This window comes from Miniopterus schreibersii, assembly GCF_964146895.1.
Source record: "Miniopterus schreibersii genome assembly, chromosome: 5".
NCBI lineage: Eukaryota > Metazoa > Chordata > Mammalia > Chiroptera > Miniopteridae > Miniopterus > Miniopterus schreibersii.
In genome coordinates this window covers 92,138,986-92,160,735 of record NC_138106.1, presented here as the reverse complement: position 1 = coordinate 92,160,735, position 21,750 = coordinate 92,138,986, and positions in this window count along the sequence as shown.

The window sequence follows — 21,750 nt, the reverse complement described above, 5'->3', positions numbered from 1 at the left end:
AACCCTACCCCTCAACATAAACCTAAACCTATGGTCCAGTCCTAACCCTAATAGTGTATCTAACCCTATCCCTAAACATAACCCTAAGCCTAAGACCAACCCTAACCCTAATCGTCTCTCTAACACTAGCCTTCAACATAACCCTAACCCTAGCGGCAATCCTAACCCTAATCGTCTCTCTAATCCTAGCCCTCAACATAACGCTAACCCTAGCTCCAATCCTAACCCTAGTCGTCTACCTAACTTTAGCCCTCAACACAACCCTATCCCTAGGTCCAATCCTAACCCTATTCGTCTCTCTAAACCTAGCCCTCAACATAACCCTAACCCTCGGTCCAATCCTAACCCGAACCGTCTCTCTAACCCTATCCCGCAACATAAGCCTGACCCTAGCTCCAATCCGAACCCTAATCGTCTAACTCACCCTAGCACTCAACATAACCCTAACCCTAGGTCCAATCCTAAACCTAATCGTCTACCTAACCCTAGCCCTCAATATAACCCTAAACCTAGGTCCAATTCTAAACCGATCCGTCTCTAAACCTAGCCCTCAACATAACCCTAACCCTAGATCCAATCCTAACCCGAATCGTCCCTCTAACCCTAGCCCTCAACATAACCCTAACCCTAGGTCCAATTCTAACCCTAAACGACTCTCTAACCGTAGCCCTCAACATAACCCTAAACCTAGGTCCAATCCTAACCCTAATCATTTATCTAACCCTAGCCCTAAACATAACCCTAACCCTAGGTCCAATCCTATCCCTAACCGTCTACGTAACCCTAGCCCTCAACATAACACTAACCCCATGTCCAATTCTAACCCGTATGGTCTCTCTAACCCTAGCCCTCAACATAACCGTAACCATAACTCCAATCCTAACCCTAATCGTCTATCTACCCTAGCCCTCACCGTAACTCTAAGCCAAGTACCAATCCTAACCCTAATCGTCTATCTAACCGTAGCCCTCAACATAACACTAACCCTAGATCCAATCCTAACCCTAATCGTCCACCTAACCCTAGCCCTCAACATAACCCTAACCCTCGCTCAAATCCTAACACTAATGGTCACTCTAATCTTAGCCCTCAACATAACCCTAACCCTAGGTCCAATCCTAACCTGAACCGTCTCTCTAACCCTAGCTCTCAACCTAACCCTAACCCTAGGTCCAATCCTAACTTGAAACGTCTCTCTAAACCTAGCCCTCAACATAAACCTAACCCTAGGTCCAATCCTAAGCCAAACCGTCTCTCTAAACCTAGTCCTCAACATAACCCTAAACCTAGATCCCATCCTAACCCGAACCGTCCCTCTAACCCTAACCCTCAACATAACCCTAACCCTAGGTACAATCCTAACACTAATCGTCTATCTAACCCTTGCCCTAAACATAACCCTAAAGCTAGGTCCAATCCTAACCCGAACCGTCTCTCTAACCCTTGCCCTCATCATAACCGTAACCCAGGTCCTATCCTAACCTGAACCGTATCTCTAACCCTAGCCCTCAACATAACCGTAACCCTAGCTCCAATCCTAACCCTAATAGTCTACCTAACCGTAGCCCTCAACATAACACTAACCCTAGCTCCAATCCTAACCCTAATAGTCTTCTTAACCCTAGCCCTCAACCTAACCCTAACCCTAGGTCCAATCCTAACCCGAACCGTCTCTCTAACCCTAGGCCTAAACAAAACCCTAACCCTAGGTCCAATCCTAACCCGAACCGTCTCTCTAACCCTAGCCCTCAACATAACCCTAACCCTAGGTCCAGTCCTAACCCAACCATCTCTCTAAACCTAGCACTGAACATAACCCTAACCCTACGACCAATACTAATCCGAATCGTCTCTCTAACACTAACCCTCAACATAACCCTAACCCTAGGTACAATCCTAACCCTAATCGTCTACCTAACCGTAGCCCTCAACATAACCCTAACCCTAGCTCAAATCCTAACCCTAACCGCCTCTCTAACCCTAGCCCTCAACATAACCCTAACCCTAGGTCGAATCCTAACCCGAATTGTCTCTCTAAACCTAGACCTAAACCTAACCCTAACCCTAGGTCCAATCCTAACCCTAATCGTCTCTGTAACCTTAGCCCTCAACATAACCATAACCCTAGGTCCAATCCTAACCCGAAACGTCTCTCTAACCCTAGCCCTCCACATAGCCCTATCCTTAGGTCCAGTCCTATCCCTAATCGTGTATCTAACACTAGCCCTAAGCATAACCCTAACCCTAGGTCCAATCGCACCCATAATAGTCTATCTAACCCTAGCCCTCAACATAAACCTAACCCTAGGTGCAATCCTAACCCTATAGGTCTATCTAACCCTAGCCCTCAACATAACCATAACCCTAGGTCTAATCCTAACCCGAACCGTCTCTCTATCCCTAGCTCTCACCATAACCTTAACCCTAGGTCCAATCCTAACCCAAATCGTCTATCTAACCGTAGCCCTCAACATAACCCTAACCCTACGTCCAATACTAACCCTAATGGTCTACCTAACCCTAGCCCTCAACATAACCCTAACCCTAGCTCAAATCCTAACCCTAATCGTCTACCTAACCCTAGACCTCAACGTAACCCTAACCCTAGCTCCAATCCTAACCTAATCGTGTCTCTAACCCTAGACCTCAACACAACCCTAACCCTAGGTACAATCCTAACCCTAATCGTCTACCTAACCCTAGCCCTCAACATAACCCTAACCCTACCTCAAATCCTAACCCTAACCGTCTCTCTAACCCTACCCCTCAACATAACCCTAACCCTAGGTCCAATCTTAACCCGAACTGTCTCTCTAACCCTAGACCTCAACCTAACACTAACCCTAGGTCCAATCCTAACCCTAATCGTCTCTGTAAACTTAGCTCTCAACATAACCATAACCCTAGGTCCAATCCTAACCCGAAACGTCTCTCTAACCCTAGCCCTCAACATAGCCCTATCCTTAGGTCCAGTCCTATCCCTAATCGTGTATCTAACACTAGCCCTAAGCATAACCCTAACCCTAGGTCCAATCCCACCCATAATAGTCTATCTAACCCTAGCCCTCAACATAAACCTAACCCTAGGTGCAATCCTAACCCTATAGGTCTATCTAACCCTAGCCCTCAACATAACCATAACCCTAGGTCTAATCCTAACCGGAACCGTCTCTCTAACCCTAGCTCTCACCATAACCCTAACCCTAGGTCCAGTCCTAACCCAAACTGTCTCTCTAACCCTAGACCTAAACCTAACCCTAACCCTAGGTCCAATCCTAACCCTAATCGTCTCTGTAACCTTAGCCCTCAACATAACCATAACCTTAGGTCCAATCGTAACCCGAAACGTCTCTCTAACCCTAGCCCTCAACATAACCCTATCCCTAGGTCCAGTCCTATCCTTAATCGTGTATCTAACACTAGCCCTAAGCATAACCCTAACCCTAGGTCCAATCCTAACCATAATCGTCTATCTAACCCTAGCCCTCAACATAACCCTAACCCTAGGTCCAATACTAACCCTAATGGTCAACCTAACACAAGCCCACAACATAACCCTAAGCCTAGATCCAATACTAACCCTAGTCGTCTACCTAACACTAGTCGTCAACATAACCCTAACCCTAGGTCCAGCCCTAACCCTAATAGTAACTCGAACCCTAGCCCTCACACAACCCTAACCCTAGGTCCAATCCTAACCCTAATCGTCTACTTAACCCTAGCCCAAAACATAACCCTAGCCTTAGGTCCAATCCTAACCCTAATAGTTTCTCTAGGCCTAGCCCTCAACACAACCCTAACCCTAGGTCCAATCCTAACCCTAATCGTCTACCTAACCCTAGCCCTCAATATAAAGCTAACCCTAGGTCCAATCCTAACCCTAATCGTCTCTCTAACCCTAGCCCTCAACATAACCCTAACCCTAGGTCCAATCCTAACCCGAACCGTCTCTCTAAACGTAGCCCTCAACAAAACCCTAACCCTAGGTCCAATCCTAACACGAACCGTCTCTCTAACCCTAGCCCTCAAAAAAACCCTAACCCTAGGTCCAATCCTAACCCGAACCGTCTCTCTAACCCTAGCCCTCAACATAACCCTAACCCTAGGTCCAGTCCTAATCCAACCATCTCTCTAACCCTAGCACTGAACATAACCCTAACCCTAGGTACAATCCTAACCCGAATTCTCTCTAAACCTAGACCTAAACCTAACCCTAACCCTAGGTCCAATCCTAACCCTAATCGTCTCTGTAAACTTAGCCCTCAACATAACCATAACCTTAGGTCCAATCCTAACCCGAACCGGCTCTCTAAACCTAGCACCCAATATAACCCTAATCCTAGGTCCAATCCTAACCCGAATCGTATGTCTAAACATAGCCCTCAACATAACCCTAACCCTAGGTCCAATACTAACCCTAATGGTCTACCTAACACTAGCCCTCAACATAACCCTAACCCTAGCTCAAATCCTAACCCTAATCGTCTATCTAACCCTAGACCTCAACGTAACCCTAACACTAGCTCCAATCCTAACCTAATCGTGTCTCTAACCCTAGACCTCAACACAACCCTAACCCTAGGTACAATCCTAACCCTAATCGTCTACCTAACCCTAGCGCTCAACATAACCCTAACCCTTCCTCAAATCCTAACCCTAACCATCTCTCTAACCCTAGACCTCAACCTAACACTAACCCTAGGTCCAATCCTAACCCTAATCGTCTCTGTAACCTTAGCCCTCAACATAACCATAACCCGAGGTCCAATCCTAACCCGAAACCTCTCTCTAACCCTAGCCCTCAACATAACCCTAAACGTAGGTTCAATCCTAACCCTAATCGTCTCTCTAAACCTAGCCCTCAACATAACCCTAATCCTAGGTCCAATCCTAACTCTAATAGTCTATCTAACCCTATCCCTCAATATAAACCTAACCCTAGGTGCAATACTAACCCTATAGTTCTATCTAACCCTGGCCCTCAACATAACCATAACCCTAGGTCTAATCCTAACCCGAACCGTCTCACTAACCCTAGCTCTGACCATAACCCTAACCCTAGGTCCAATCCTAACCCAAGTCGTCTATCTAAGCGTAGCCCTCAACATAACCCTAACCCTAAGTCCAATACTAACCCTAATGGTCTACCTAACCCTAGCCCTCAACATAACCCTAACCCTACCTCAAATCCTAACCCTAATCGTCTACCTAACCCTAGACCTCAACGTAACCCTAACCCTAGCTCCAATCCTAACCTAACCGTGTCTCTAACACTAGCCCTCAACACAACCCTAACCCTAGGTACAATCCTAACCCTAATCGTCTACCTAACCCTAGCCCTCAACATAACCCTAACCCTACCTCAAATCCTAACCCTAACCGTCTCTCTAACCCTAGCCCTCAACATAACCCTAACCCTAGGTCCAGTCCTAACCCAAACTGTCTCTCTAACACTACACCTCAACCTAACCCTAACCCTAGTTCCAATCGTAACCCTAATCGTCTCTGTAACCTTAGCCCTCAACATAACCCTAACCCTAGCTCTAATCCTAACCCTAATCGTCTACGTAACCCTAGCCCTAAACATAACCCTAACCCTAGGTTCCATCCTAACACGAACCGTCTCTCTAACCCTAGCCCTCAAAAAAACCCTATCCCTAGGTAAAATTCTACCCCTAATCGTCTCTCTAACCCTAACCCTCAACATAACCCTAACCCTAGGTCCAAACCTAAGCCTAATCGACTCTCTAACCGTAGCCCTCAACATAACCCTAACCCTGGCTCCAATACTAACCCTAGTCGTCTACCAAACACTAGTCCTCAACATAACCCTAACCCTAGGTCCAGTCCTAACCCTAATCGTCTCTCTAACCCTAGCCCTCAACATAACCCTAACCCTAGGTCCAATTCTATCGCTAATCGTCTACCTAACCCTACCCCTCAACATAACCCTAACCCTAGGTCCAATCCTAACCCTAATCGTCTACTTAACCCTAGCCCAAAACATAACCCTAACCTTAGGTCCAAACCTAACCCTAATCGTCTCTCTAACCCTAGCCCTCAACATAACCCTAACCCTAGCTCCAATCCTAACCCTAATAGTCTCTCTAATCCTAGCCCTCAACATTACCCTAACCCTAGGTCCAGTCCTAACCCTAATCGTGTATCTAACCCTAGCCCTAAACATAACCCTAACCCTAGGTCCAATAATAACCCTAATCGTCTCTCTAACCCTAGCACTCAACATAACCCTAACCCTAGCTCCAATCCTAACCCTAATAGTCTCTCTAATCCTAGCCCTCAACATTACCCTAACCCTAGGTCCAGTCCTAACCCTAATCGTGTATCTAACCCTAGCCCTAAACATAACCCTAACCCTAGGTCCAATAATAACCCTAATCGTCTCTCTAACCCTAGCCCTCAACATAACCCTAACCCTACCTCAAATCCTAACCCTAACCGTCTCTCTAACCCTAACCCTCAACATAACCCTAACCCTAGGTCCAAACCTAAGCCTAATCGACTCTCTAACCATAGCCCTCAACATAACCCTAACCCTGGCTCCAATACTAACCCTAGTCGTCTACCAAACACTAGTCCTCAACATAACCCTAACCCTAGGTCCAGTCCTAACCCTAATCGTCTCTCTAACCCTAGCCCTCAACATAACCCTAACCCTAGGTCCAATTCTATCGCTAATCGTCTACCTAACCCTACCCCTCAACATAACCCTAACCCTAGGTCCAATCCTAACCCTAATCGTCTACTTAACCCTAGCCCAAAACATAACCCTAACCTTAGGTCCAAACCTAACCCTAATCGTCTCTCTAACCCTTGCCCTAAACATAACCCTAACCCTAGGTCCCATCCTAACGCGAACCGTCTCTCTAAACCTAGCCCTCAACCAAACCCTAACCCTAGGTCCAATTCTAATCCTAATCGTCTCTCTAGCCCTAACCTTCAACATAACCCTAATCCTAGGTCCAAACTTAAGCCTAATCGACTCTCTAACCGTAGCCCTCAACATAACCCTAACCCTAGCTACAATACTAACCCTAATCGTCTACCTAACACTAGCCCTCAACATAACCCTAACCCTAGGTCCAGTCCTAATCCTAATAGTATCTCTAACCCTAGCGCTCACACAACACTAACCCTAGGTCAATCCTTACCCTAATCGTCTATCTAACCTTATCCCTCAACATAACCCTAAGCCTAGCTCCAATCTTAACCCTAATAGTCTACCTCACCCTAGCCCTCAACATAACCCTAACCCTAGCTCAAACCCTAAACCTAATCGTCTCTAACCCTTGCCCTCAACATAACCCTAACCATAGGTCCAATCCTAACCCGAATCATCTCCCTAAAACTAGCACTCAACCTAACCCTCACCCTAGGTCCAATCCTAAACCTAATAACCTATCTAAAACTAGCCCTAAACATATCACTAACCCTTGGTACAATCCTAACCCGACCCGTCTCTCTAACTCTAACCCTCAACATAACCTAACTCTATGTCCAAAACTTAGCCTAATCGACTTTCTAACCGTAGCGCTCAACATAACCCTAACCCTAGTTCCAATACTAACCCTAATCGTCTACCTAACACTAGCCCTCAACATAACCCTAACCCTAGTTCCAATCCTAACCCTAATCGTCCACCTAACACTAGACCTCAACATAACCCTAGTCCTAGGTCCAATCCTAACTCTAATCGTCTATCTAACCCTAGCCCTCAACATAACCTAACCCTAGGTCAAATCCTAACCCGAACCGTCTCTCTAACCCTAGCTCTCAACATAACCCTAACCCTCGGACCAATTCTAACCCGAACCATCTCTCTAAACCTCGCTCTGAACATGACCCTAACACTGGGTCCAATCCTAACCCGAACCGTCTCTCTAACCCTAGCACTCAACATAACACTAACCCTAGGTCCGAGCCTAACCCGAACCGTCTCTCTAATCCTAGCTCTCAACATAACCCTAATCCTCGGTCCAATCCTAACCCGAACCGTCTCTCTAACCTTGCCCTCAACATAACCCTAACCCTAGGTCCAATCCTAACCCTAACCGTCTCTCTAACCCTAGCCCTCAACATAACCCTAACCCTAGGTCCAATCCTAACACGAACCCTCTCTCTAACCCTAGCATTCAACATAACCCTAACCCGAGGTTCAGTCCTAACCCGAACCATCTCTCTAACCCTAGCACTCAACATAACCCTAACCCTAGGACCAATACTAAACCGAATCGTCTCTCTAACACTAACCCTAAACATAACCCTAACCCTAGGTCCAATAATAACCCTAATCGTCTCTCTAACCCTAGCCCTCAACATAACCCTAACCCTAGGAACAATCCTATCCCTAATCGTCTACCTAACCCTAGTCCTCAACATAAGCATAACCCTAGGTCCAATCCTAACCCGAAGCATCTCTCTAACCCTAGCCCTCAACATAACCCTATCCCTAGGTCCATTTCTAACCCTAATCGAGTATCTAACACTAGCCCTAAACATAACCCTAACCATAGCTCCAATCCTATCCGTAGTCGTCTACCTAACCCTACCCCTCAACATAACCCTAACCCTAGGTCCAATCCTAACCCTAATCGTCTCTCTAAACCTAGCCCTCAACATAACCCTAACCCTAGGTCCAATCCTAACTCTAATCGTCTATCTAACCCTAGCCCTCAACATAAACCTAACGCTAGGTGCAATCCTAACCCTATACGTCTATCTAACCATAGCCCTCAACATAACCATGACCCTAGGTCTAATCCTAACCCGAACCATCTCTCTAACCCTAGATCTCAACAAAACCCTAACCCTCGGTCCAAATCTAACCCGAACCGTCTCTCTAACCCTAGTACTCAACATAACACTACCCCTAGGTCCAATCCTAACCCGAACCATCTCTCTAGCCCTAGCTCTCAACATAACCCTAACCCTCGGTCCAATCCTAACCTGAACCGTCTCTCTAACCCTAGCCCTCAACATAACCCTAACCCTAGGTCCAAACCTAAGCCTAATCGACTCTCTAAACCTAGCCCTCAACATTACCCTAACCCTACGTCCACTCCTAACCCGAACCGTCTCTCTAACCCTAGCCCTCAACATAACTCTAACCCTAGGTCCAGTCCTAACCCGAACCATCTCTTTAACCCTAGCACTCAGCATAACCCTAACCCTAGGACGAATACTAACTCGAATCATCTCTCTAAGCCTAAACCTCAACATAACCCTAACCCTAGGTACATTCCTAACACTAATGGTCTATCTAAGCCTAGCCCTAAACATAACCCTAACCCTAGGTCCAATCCTAACCCGAACCGTCTCTCTAACCCTAGCCCTCAACATAACCCTAATCCTAGCTCCAATCCTAACCTGAACCGTCTCTCTAACGCTAGCCCTCAACATAAACTTAACCCTACGTCCAACCCTAACCCTAATCGTCTACCTAACCTTAGCCCTCATCATAACCCTAACCCTAGGTCCAATAATAACCCTAATCGTCTCTCTAACCCTAGCCCTCAACATAGCCCTAACCCTAGGTCCAATCCTATCCCTAATCATCTACCTAAACCTACCCCTCAACATAACCCTAACCGTAGGTCCAATCCTATCCCTAATATCTACCTAACCCTACCCCTCAACATAACCCTAACTGTAGGTCCAATCCTAACCCTAATCGTCTCTCTAAACCTAGCCCTCAATATAACCCTAACCCTAGGTCCAATCCTAACTCTAATCATCTATCTAACCCTAGCCCTGAACATAACCATAACCCTAGGTCTAATCCTTACCCGAACCGTCTCTCTAACCCTAGCACTCACCATAACCCTAACCCTAGGTCCAATCCTAACCAAAATCGTCTCTCTCTCAGCGTAGCCCTCAACATAATCCTAACCATAGGTCCAATACTAACCCTAATCCTCTATCTAACCCTAGACCTCAACATAACCCTAACCCTAGGTACAATCCTAAAGCTAATAGTCTCTCTAAACCTAGCCCTCAACATAACCCTAACGCTAGGTCCAATCCTAACCCTAATCGTCTACCTAACCCTAGCCCTCAACATAACCCTAATCCTAGCTCCAATCCTAACCCTAATCGTATACCTAACCCTAGCCCTCAACATAACCATAACCTTAGGTCCAATACTAACACTAATCGTCTATCTAACCCTATCCCTCAATAAAAACTTAATCCTAGGTTCAATCCAAACCGGATCCGTCTCTCTAAACCTAGCCCTCAAAATAACCCTAACCATAGGTCCAATCCTAACCCTAATCGACTCTCTAACCGTAGCCCTCAACATAACCCTAACTCTAGGTCCAATCCTAACCCGAAACGTCTCTCTAACCTTAGCCCTCAACATAACCCTAACCCTAGCTCCAATCCTAACTCTAATCGTCTATCTAACCCTAGCCCTAAACATAACAGTAACCCTAGGTCCAATCCTATCCCGAACCGCCTACCTCACCCTGGTCCTCAACATAACCCTAACCCCAGGTCCAATTCTAACCCGAACCGTCTCTCTAACCCTAGCCCTCAACATAACCGTAACCTAGCTCCAATCCTAACATGAATCGTCTATCTAACCGTAGCCCTCAACATAACCCTAACCCTAGGTCCAATCCTAACCCTAATCGTCTATCTAACCGTAGCCCTCAACATAACCCTAACCCTAGCTCCAATCCTAACCCTAATCGTCCACCTAACCCTAGCCCACAACATAACGCTAACCCTAGCTCAAATCCTAACCCTAAGGGTCACTCTAATCCTAGCCCTCAACATAACCCTAACCCTAGGTTCAATCCTAACCCGAACCGTCTCTCTAACCCTAGCCCTCAACCTAACCCTAACCGTAGGTGCAATCCTAACCCTAATCGTCTCTCTAAACCTAGCCCTCAATATAACCCTAACCCTATGTCCAATCCTAACTCTAATCATCTATCTAACCCTAGCCCTCAACATAACCATAACCGTAGGTCTAATCCTTGCCCGAACCGTCTCTCTAACCCTGGCACTCACCATAACCCTAACCCTAGGTCCAATCCTAACCCAAATCGTCTCTCTCTCAGCGTAGCCCTCAACATAATCCTAACCATAGGTCCAATACTAACCCTAATAGTCTACCTAACCCTAGCTCTCAACATAACCCTAACCCTAGCTCAAATCCTAACCCTAATCATCTACCTAACCCTACCTCAAAGTTACCCTAACCCTAGCTCCAATCCTAACCTAATCGTCTCTCTAACCCTAGCCCTCAACACAACCCTAACCCTAGGTACAATGCTAACCCTAATCGTCTACCTAATCCTAGCCCTCAACATAACCCTAACCCTAGCTCAAATACTAACCCTAACCGTCTCTCTGGCCCTAGCCCTCAACATAACCCAAACCCTAGGTCCAATCCTAACCCGAACAGTCTCTCTAACCCTAGCCCTCAACATAACCTTAACCCTATGTCCAATCCGAACCCTAATCATCTCTCTTACCCTAGCCCTCAACATAACCATAACCCTAGGTCCAATCCTAACCCGAAACGTCTCTCTAACCCTAGCCGTCATCAAAACCCTATCCCTAGGTCCAGTCCTATCCCTAATCGTGTATCTAACACTAGCCCTAAACATACCCCAACCCTAGATCCAATCCTAACCATATGCGTCTATCTAACCCTAACCCTCAACATAACCCTAACCCTACGTCCAATCCTAACCCGAATCGTATCTCTAACCATAGCGCTCAACATAACCCTAACCCTAGGTCGAATACTAACCCTAATGGTCTACCTAACACTAGCCCTCAACATAACCCTAACCCTAGGTCCAATCCTAACCGTAATAGTCTACCTAACCCTAGCACTCAAAATAACCCTAACCCTAGACACAATCCTAACCTAATCGTCTCTCTAAACCTAGCCCTCAACGTAACCCTAACCCTAGGTCCAATTCTAACCCGAACCGACTCTCTAACCCTAGCCCTCAACATAACCCTAACCCTACGTCCAATCCTAACCCTAATCGTCCACCTAACCATAGCCCTAAACATAACCCTAACCCTAGGTCCCATCCTAACGCGAACCGTCTCTCTAAACCTAGCCCTCAACCAAACCCTAACCCTAGGTCCAATTCTAATCCTAATCGTCTCTCTAGCCCTAACCTTCAACATAACCCTAATCCTAGGTCCAAACTTAAGCCTAATCGACTCTCTAACCGTAGCCCTCAACATAACCCTAACCCTAGCTACAATACTAACCCTAATCGTCTACCTAACACTAGCCCTCAACATAACCCTAACCCTAGGTCCAGTCCTAATCCTAATAGTATCTCTAACCCTAGCGCTCACACAACACTAACCCTAGGTCAATCCTTACCCTAATCGTCTATCTAACCTTATCCCTCAACATAACCCTAAGCCTAGCTCCAATCTTAACCCTAATAGTCTACCTCACCCTAGCCCTCAACATAACCCTAACCCTAGCTCAAACCCTAAACCTAATCGTCTCTAACCCTTGCCCTCAACATAACCCTAACCATAGGTCCAATCCTAACCCGAATCATCTCCCTAAAACTAGCACTCAACCTAACCCTCACCCTAGGTCCAATCCTAAACCTAATAACCTATCTAAAACTAGCCCTAAACATATCACTAACCCTTGGTACAATCCTAACCCGACCCGTCTCTCTAACTCTAACCCTCAACATAACCTAACTCTATGTCCAAAACTTAGCCTAATCGACTTTCTAACCGTAGCGCTCAACATAACCCTAACCCTAGTTCCAATACTAACCCTAATCGTCTACCTAACACTAGCCCTCAACATAACCCTAACCCTAGTTCCAATCCTAACCCTAATCGTCCACCTAACACTAGACCTCAACATAACCCTAGTCCTAGGTCCAATCCTAACTCTAATCGTCTATCTAACCCTAGCCCTCAACATAACCTAACCCTAGGTCAAATCCTAACCCGAACCGTCTCTCTAACCCTAGCTCTCAACATAACCCTAACCCTCGGACCAATTCTAACCCGAACCATCTCTCTAAACCTCGCTCTGAACATGACCCTAACACTGGGTCCAATCCTAACCCGAACCGTCTCTCTAACCCTAGCACTCAACATAACACTAACCCTAGGTCCGAGCCTAACCCGAACCGTCTCTCTAATCCTAGCTCTCAACATAACCCTAATCCTCGGTCCAATCCTAACCCGAACCGTCTCTCTAACCTTGCCCTCAACATAACCCTAACCCTAGGTCCAATCCTAACCCTAACCGTCTCTCTAACCCTAGCCCTCAACATAACCCTAACCCTAGGTCCAATCCTAACACGAACCCTCTCTCTAACCCTAGCATTCAACATAACCCTAACCCGAGGTTCAGTCCTAACCCGAACCATCTCTCTAACCCTAGCACTCAACATAACCCTAACCCTAGGACCAATACTAAACCGAATCGTCTCTCTAACACTAACCCTAAACATAACCCTAACCCTAGGTCCAATAATAACCCTAATCGTCTCTCTAACCCTAGCCCTCAACATAACCCTAACCCTAGGAACAATCCTATCCCTAATCGTCTACCTAACCCTAGTCCTCAACATAAGCATAACCCTAGGTCCAATCCTAACCCGAAGCATCTCTCTAACCCTAGCCCTCAACATAACCCTATCCCTAGGTCCATTTCTAACCCTAATCGAGTATCTAACACTAGCCCTAAACATAACCCTAACCATAGCTCCAATCCTATCCGTAGTCGTCTACCTAACCCTACCCCTCAACATAACCCTAACCCTAGGTCCAATCCTAACCCTAATCGTCTCTCTAAACCTAGCCCTCAACATAACCCTAACCCTAGGTCCAATCCTAACTCTAATCGTCTATCTAACCCTAGCCCTCAACATAAACCTAACGCTAGGTGCAATCCTAACCCTATACGTCTATCTAACCATAGCCCTCAACATAACCATGACCCTAGGTCTAATCCTAACCCGAACCATCTCTCTAACCCTAGATCTCAACAAAACCCTAACCCTCGGTCCAAATCTAACCCGAACCGTCTCTCTAACCCTAGTACTCAACATAACACTACCCCTAGGTCCAATCCTAACCCGAACCATCTCTCTAGCCCTAGCTCTCAACATAACCCTAACCCTCGGTCCAATCCTAACCTGAACCGTCTCTCTAACCCTAGCCCTCAACATAACCCTAACCCTAGGTCCAAACCTAAGCCTAATCGACTCTCTAAACCTAGCCCTCAACATTACCCTAACCCTACGTCCACTCCTAACCCGAACCGTCTCTCTAACCCTAGCCCTCAACATAACTCTAACCCTAGGTCCAGTCCTAACCCGAACCATCTCTTTAACCCTAGCACTCAGCATAACCCTAACCCTAGGACGAATACTAACTCGAATCATCTCTCTAAGCCTAAACCTCAACATAACCCTAACCCTAGGTACATTCCTAACACTAATGGTCTATCTAAGCCTAGCCCTAAACATAACCCTAACCCTAGGTCCAATCCTAACCCGAACCGTCTCTCTAACCCTAGCCCTCAACATAACCCTAATCCTAGCTCCAATCCTAACCTGAACCGTCTCTCTAACGCTAGCCCTCAACATAAACTTAACCCTACGTCCAACCCTAACCCTAATCGTCTACCTAACCTTAGCCCTCATCATAACCCTAACCCTAGGTCCAATAATAACCCTAATCGTCTCTCTAACCCTAGCCCTCAACATAGCCCTAACCCTAGGTCCAATCCTATCCCTAATCATCTACCTAAACCTACCCCTCAACATAACCCTAACCGTAGGTCCAATCCTATCCCTAATATCTACCTAACCCTACCCCTCAACATAACCCTAACTGTAGGTCCAATCCTAACCCTAATCGTCTCTCTAAACCTAGCCCTCAATATAACCCTAACCCTAGGTCCAATCCTAACTCTAATCATCTATCTAACCCTAGCCCTGAACATAACCATAACCCTAGGTCTAATCCTTACCCGAACCGTCTCTCTAACCCTAGCACTCACCATAACCCTAACCCTAGGTCCAATCCTAACCAAAATCGTCTCTCTCTCAGCGTAGCCCTCAACATAATCCTAACCATAGGTCCAATACTAACCCTAATCCTCTATCTAACCCTAGACCTCAACATAACCCTAACCCTAGGTACAATCCTAAAGCTAATAGTCTCTCTAAACCTAGCCCTCAACATAACCCTAACGCTAGGTCCAATCCTAACCCTAATCGTCTACCTAACCCTAGCCCTCAACATAACCCTAATCCTAGCTCCAATCCTAACCCTAATCGTATACCTAACCCTAGCCCTCAACATAACCATAACCTTAGGTCCAATACTAACACTAATCGTCTATCTAACCCTATCCCTCAATAAAAACTTAATCCTAGGTTCAATCCAAACCGGATCCGTCTCTCTAAACCTAGCCCTCAAAATAACCCTAACCATAGGTCCAATCCTAACCCTAATCGACTCTCTAACCGTAGCCCTCAACATAACCCTAACTCTAGGTCCAATCCTAACCCGAAACGTCTCTCTAACCTTAGCCCTCAACATAACCCTAACCCTAGCTCCAATCCTAACTCTAATCGTCTATCTAACCCTAGCCCTAAACATAACAGTAACCCTAGGTCCAATCCTATCCCGAACCGCCTACCTCACCCTGGTCCTCAACATAACCCTAACCCCAGGTCCAATTCTAACCCGAACCGTCTCTCTAACCCTAGCCCTCAACATAACCGTAACCTAGCTCCAATCCTAACATGAATCGTCTATCTAACCGTAGCCCTCAACATAACCCTAACCCTAGGTCCAATCCTAACCCTAATCGTCTATCTAACCGTAGCCCTCAACATAACCCTAACCCTAGCTCCAATCCTAACCCTAATCGTCCACCTAACCCTAGCCCACAACATAACGCTAACCCTAGCTCAAATCCTAACCCTAAGGGTCACTCTAATCCTAGCCCTCAACATAACCCTAACCCTAGGTTCAATCCTAACCCGAACCGTCTCTCTAACCCTAGCCCTCAACCTAACCCTAACCGTAGGTGCAATCCTAACCCTAATCGTCTCTCTAAACCTAGCCCTCAATATAACCCTAACCCTATGTCCAATCCTAACTCTAATCATCTATCTAACCCTAGCCCTCAACATAACCATAACCGTAGGTCTAATCCTTGCCCGAACCGTCTCTCTAACCCTGGCACTCACCATAACCCTAACCCTAGGTCCAATCCTAACCCAAATCGTCTCTCTCTCAGCGTAGCCCTCAACATAATCCTAACCATAGGTCCAATACTAACCCTAATAGTCTACCTAACCCTAGCTCTCAACATAACCCTAACCCTAGCTCAAATCCTAACCCTAATCATCTACCTAACCCTACCTCAAAGTTACCCTAACCCTAGCTCCAATCCTAACCTAATCGTCTCTCTAACCCTAGCCCTCAACACAACCCTAACCCTAGGTACAATGCTAACCCTAATCGTCTACCTAATCCTAGCCCTCAACATAACCCTAACCCTAGCTCAAATACTAACCCTAACCGTCTCTCTGGCCCTAGCCCTCAACATAACCCAAACCCTAGGTCCAATCCTAACCCGAACAGTCTCTCTAACCCTAGCCCTCAACATAACCTTAACCCTATGTCCAATCCGAACCCTAATCATCTCTCTTACCCTAGCCCTCAACATAACCATAACCCTAGGTCCAATCCTAACCCGAAACGTCTCTCTAACCCTAGCCGTCATCAAAACCCTATCCCTAGGTCCAGTCCTATCCCTAATCGTGTATCTAACACTAGCCCTAAACATACCCCAACCCTAGATCCAATCCTAACCATATGCGTCTATCTAACCCTAACCCTCAACATAACCCTAACCCTACGTCCAATCCTAACCCGAATCGTATCTCTAACCATAGCGCTCAACATAACCCTAACCCTAGGTCGAATACTAACCCTAATGGTCTACCTAACACTAGCCCTCAACTAACCCTAACCCTAGGTCCAATCCTAACCGTAATAGTCTACCTAACCCTAGCACTCAAAATAACCCTAACCCTAGACACAATCCTAACCTAATCGTCTCTCTAAACCTAGCCCTCAACGTAACCCTAACCCTAGGTCCAATTCTAACCCGAACCGACTCTCTAACCCTAGCCCTCAACATAACCCTAACCCTACGTCCAATCCTAACCCTAATCGTCCACCTAACCATAGCCCTAAACATAACCCTAACCCTAGGTCCCATCCTAACGCGAACCGTCTCTCTAAACCTAGCCCTCAACCAAACCCTAACCCTAGGTCCAATTCTAATCCTAATCGTCTCTCTAGCCCTAACCTTCAACATAACCCTAATCCTAGGTCCAAACTTAAGCCTAATCGACTCTCTAACCGTAGCCCTCAACATAACCCTAACCCTAGCTACAATACTAACCCTAATCGTCTACCTAACACTAGCCCTCAACATAACCCTAACCCTAGGTCCAGTCCTAATCCTAATAGTATCTCTAACCCTAGCGCTCACACAACACTAACCCTAGGTCAATCCTTACCCTAATCGTCTATCTAACCTTATCCCTCAACATAACCCTAAGCCTAGCTCCAATCTTAACCCTAATAGTCTACCTCACCCTAGCCCTCAACATAACCCTAACCCTAGCTCAAACCCTAAACCTAATCGTCTCTAACCCTTGCCCTCAACATAACCCTAACCATAGGTCCAATCCTAACCCGAATCATCTCCCTAAAACTAGCACTCAACCTAACCCTCACCCTAGGTCCAATCCTAAACCTAATAACCTATCTAAAACTAGCCCTAAACATATCACTAACCCTTGGTACAATCCTAACCCGACCCGTCTCTCTAACTCTAACCCTCAACATAACCTAACTCTATGTCCAAAACTTAGCCTAATCGACTTTCTAACCGTAGCGCTCAACATAACCCTAACCCTAGTTCCAATACTAACCCTAATCGTCTACCTAACACTAGCCCTCAACATAACCCTAACCCTAGTTCCAATCCTAACCCTAATCGTCCACCTAACACTAGACCTCAACATAACCCTAGTCCTAGGTCCAATCCTAACTCTAATCGTCTATCTAACCCTAGCCCTCAACATAACCTAACCCTAGGTCAAATCCTAACCCGAACCGTCTCTCTAACCCTAGCTCTCAACATAACCCTAACCCTCGGACCAATTCTAACCCGAACCATCTCTCTAAACCTCGCTCTGAACATGACCCTAACACTGGGTCCAATCCTAACCCGAACCGTCTCTCTAACCCTAGCACTCAACATAACACTAACTCTAGGTCCAATCCTAACCCGAACCGTCTCTCTAATCCTAGCTCTCAACATAACCCTAATCCTCGGTCCAATCCTACACCCGAACCGTCTCTCTAACCTTGCCCTCAACATAACCCTAACCCTAGGTCCAATCCTAACCCGAACCGTCTCTCTAACCCTAGCCCTCAACATAACCCTAACCCTAGGTCCAATCCTAACACGAACCGTCTCTCTAACCCTAGCATTCAACATAACCCTAACCCGAGGTTCAGTCCTAACCCGAACCATCTCTCTAACCCTAGCACTCAACATAACCCTAACCCTAGGACCAATACTAAACCGAATCGTCTCTCTAACACTAACCCTAAACATAACCCTAACCCTAGGTCCAAGAATAACCCTAATCGTCTCTCTACCCCTAGCCCTCAACATAACCCTAACCCTAGGAACAATCCTATCCCTAATCGTCTACCTAACCCTAGTCCTCAACATAAGCATAACCCTAGGTCCAATCCTAACCCGAAGCATCTCTCTAACCCTAGCCCTCAACATAACCCTATCCCTAGGTCCATTTCTAACCCTAATCGAGTATCTAACACTAGCCCTAAACATAACCCTAACCATAGCTCCAATCCTATCCCTAATCGTCTACCTAACCCTACCCCTCAACATAACCCTAACCCTAGGTCCAATCCTAACCCTAATCGTCTCTCTAAACCTAGCCCTCAACATAACCCTAACCCTAGGTCCAATCCTAACTCTAATCGTCTATCTAACCCTAGCCCTCAACATAAACCTAACGCTAGGTGCAATCCTAACCCTATACGTCTATCTAACCATAGCCCTCAACATAACCATGACCCTAGGTCTAATCCTAACCCGAACCATCTCTCTAACCCTAGATCTCAACATAACCCTAACCCTCGGTCCAATTCTAACCCGAACCGTCTCTCTAACCCTAGTACTCAACATAACACTAACCCTAGGTCCAATCCTAACCCGAACCATCTCTCTAGCCCTAGCTCTCAACATAACCCTAACCCTCGGTCCAATCCTAACCTGAACCGTCTCTCTAACCCTACCCTCAACATAACCCCAACCCTAGGTCCAAACCTAAGCCTAATCGACTCTCTAAACCTAGCCCTCAACATAACCCTAACCCTACATCCAATCCTAACCCTAATCGTCCACCTAACCATAGCCCTAAACATAACTTTAACCCTAGGTCCCATCCTAACCCGAACCGTCTCTCTAAACCTAGCCCTCAACAAAACCCTAACCCTAGGTCCAATTCTAACCCTAATCGTCTCTCTAGCCCTAACCTTCTACATAACCCTAATCCTAGGTCCAAACTTAAGCCTAATCGACTCTCTAACCGTAGCCCTCAACATAACCCTAACCCTAGCTACAATACTAACCCTAATCGTCTACCTAACACTAGCCCTCAACATAACCCTAACCCTAGGTCCAGTCCTAATCCTAATAGTATCTCTAACCCTAGCGCTCACACAACACTAACCCTAGGTCAATCCTTACCCTAATCGTCTATCTAACCTTATCCCTCAACATAACCCTAAGCCTAGCTCCAATCCTAACCCTAATAGTCTACCTCACCCTAGCCCTCAACATAACCCTAACCCTAGCTCAAACCCTAAACCTAATCGTCTCTCTAACCCTTCCCTTCAACATAACCCTAACCATAGGTCCAATCCTAACCCGAATCATCTCCCTAACACTAGCACTCAACCTAACCCTAAACCTAGGTCCAATCCTAAACCTAATAACCTATCGAAAACTAGCCCTAAACATAACACTAACCCTTGGTACAATCCTAACCCGACCCGTCTCTCTAACCCTAACCCTCAACATAACCTAACTCTATGTCCAAACCTTAGCCTAATCGACTTTCTAACCGTAGCGCTCAACATAACCCTAACCCTAGTTCCAATACTAACCCTAATCGTCTACCTAACACTAGCCCTCAACATAACCCTAACCCTAGTTCCAATACTAACCCTAATCGTCCACCTAACACTAGACCTCAACATAACCCTAGTCCTAGGTCCAATCCTAACTCTAATCGTCTATCTAACCCTAGCCCTCAACATAACCTAACCCTAGGTCTAATCCTAACCCGAACCGTCTCTCTAACCCTAGCTCTCAACATAACCCTAACCCTCGGACCAATTCTAACCCGAACCATCTCTCTAAACCTCGCTCTGAACATGACCCTAACACTGGGTCCAATCCTAACCCGAACCGTCTCTCTAACCCTAGCACTCAACATAACACTAACCCTAGGTCCAATCCTAACCCGAACCGTCTCTCTAATCCTAGCTCTCAACATAACCCTAATCCTCGGTCCAATCCTAACCCGAACCGTCTCTCTAACCTTGCCCTCAACATAACCCTAACCCTAGGTCCAATCCTAACCCGAACCGTCTCTCTAACCCTAGCCCTCAACATAACCCTAACCCTAGGTCCAATCCTAACACGAACCGTCTCTCTAACCCTAGCATTCAACATAACCCTAACCCGAGGTTCAGTCCTAGCCAGAACCATCTCTCTAACCCTAGCACTCAACATAACCCTAACCCTAGGACCAATACTAAACCGAATCGTCTCTCTAACACTAACCCTAAACATAACCCTAACCCTAGGTCCAAGAATAACCCTAATCGTCTCTCTAACCCTAGCCCTCAACATAACCCTAACCCTAGGAACAATCCTATCCCTAATCGTCTACCTAACCCTAGTCCTCAACATAAGCATAACCCTAGGTCCAATCCTAACCCGAAGCATCTCTCTAACCCTAGCCCTCAACATAACCCTATCCCTAGGTCCATTTCTAACCCTAATCGAGTATCTAACACTAGCCCTAAACATAACCCTAACCATAGCTCCAATCCTATCCGTAATCGTCTACCTAACCCTACCCCTCAACATAACCCTAACCCTAGGTCCAATCCTAACCCTAATCGTCTCTCTAAACCTAGCCCTCAACATAACCCTAACCCTAGGTCCAATCCTAACTCTAATCGTCTATCTAACCCTAGCCCTCAACATAAACCTAACGCTAGGTGCAATCCTAACCCTATACGTCTATCTAACCATAGCCCTCAACATAACCATGACGCTAGGTCTAATCCTAACCCGAACCATCTCTCTAACCCTAGATCTCAACATAACCCTAACCCTCGGTCCAATTCTAACCCGAACCGTCTCTCTAACCCTAGTACTCAACATAACACTAACCCTAGGGCCAATCCTAACCCGAACCATCTCTCTAGCCCTAGCTCTCAACATAACCCTAACCCTCGGTCCAATCCTAACCTGAACCGTCTCTCTTACCCTAGCCCTCAACATAACCCTAACCCTAGGTCCAAACCTAAGCCTAATCGACTCTCTAAACCTAGCCCTCA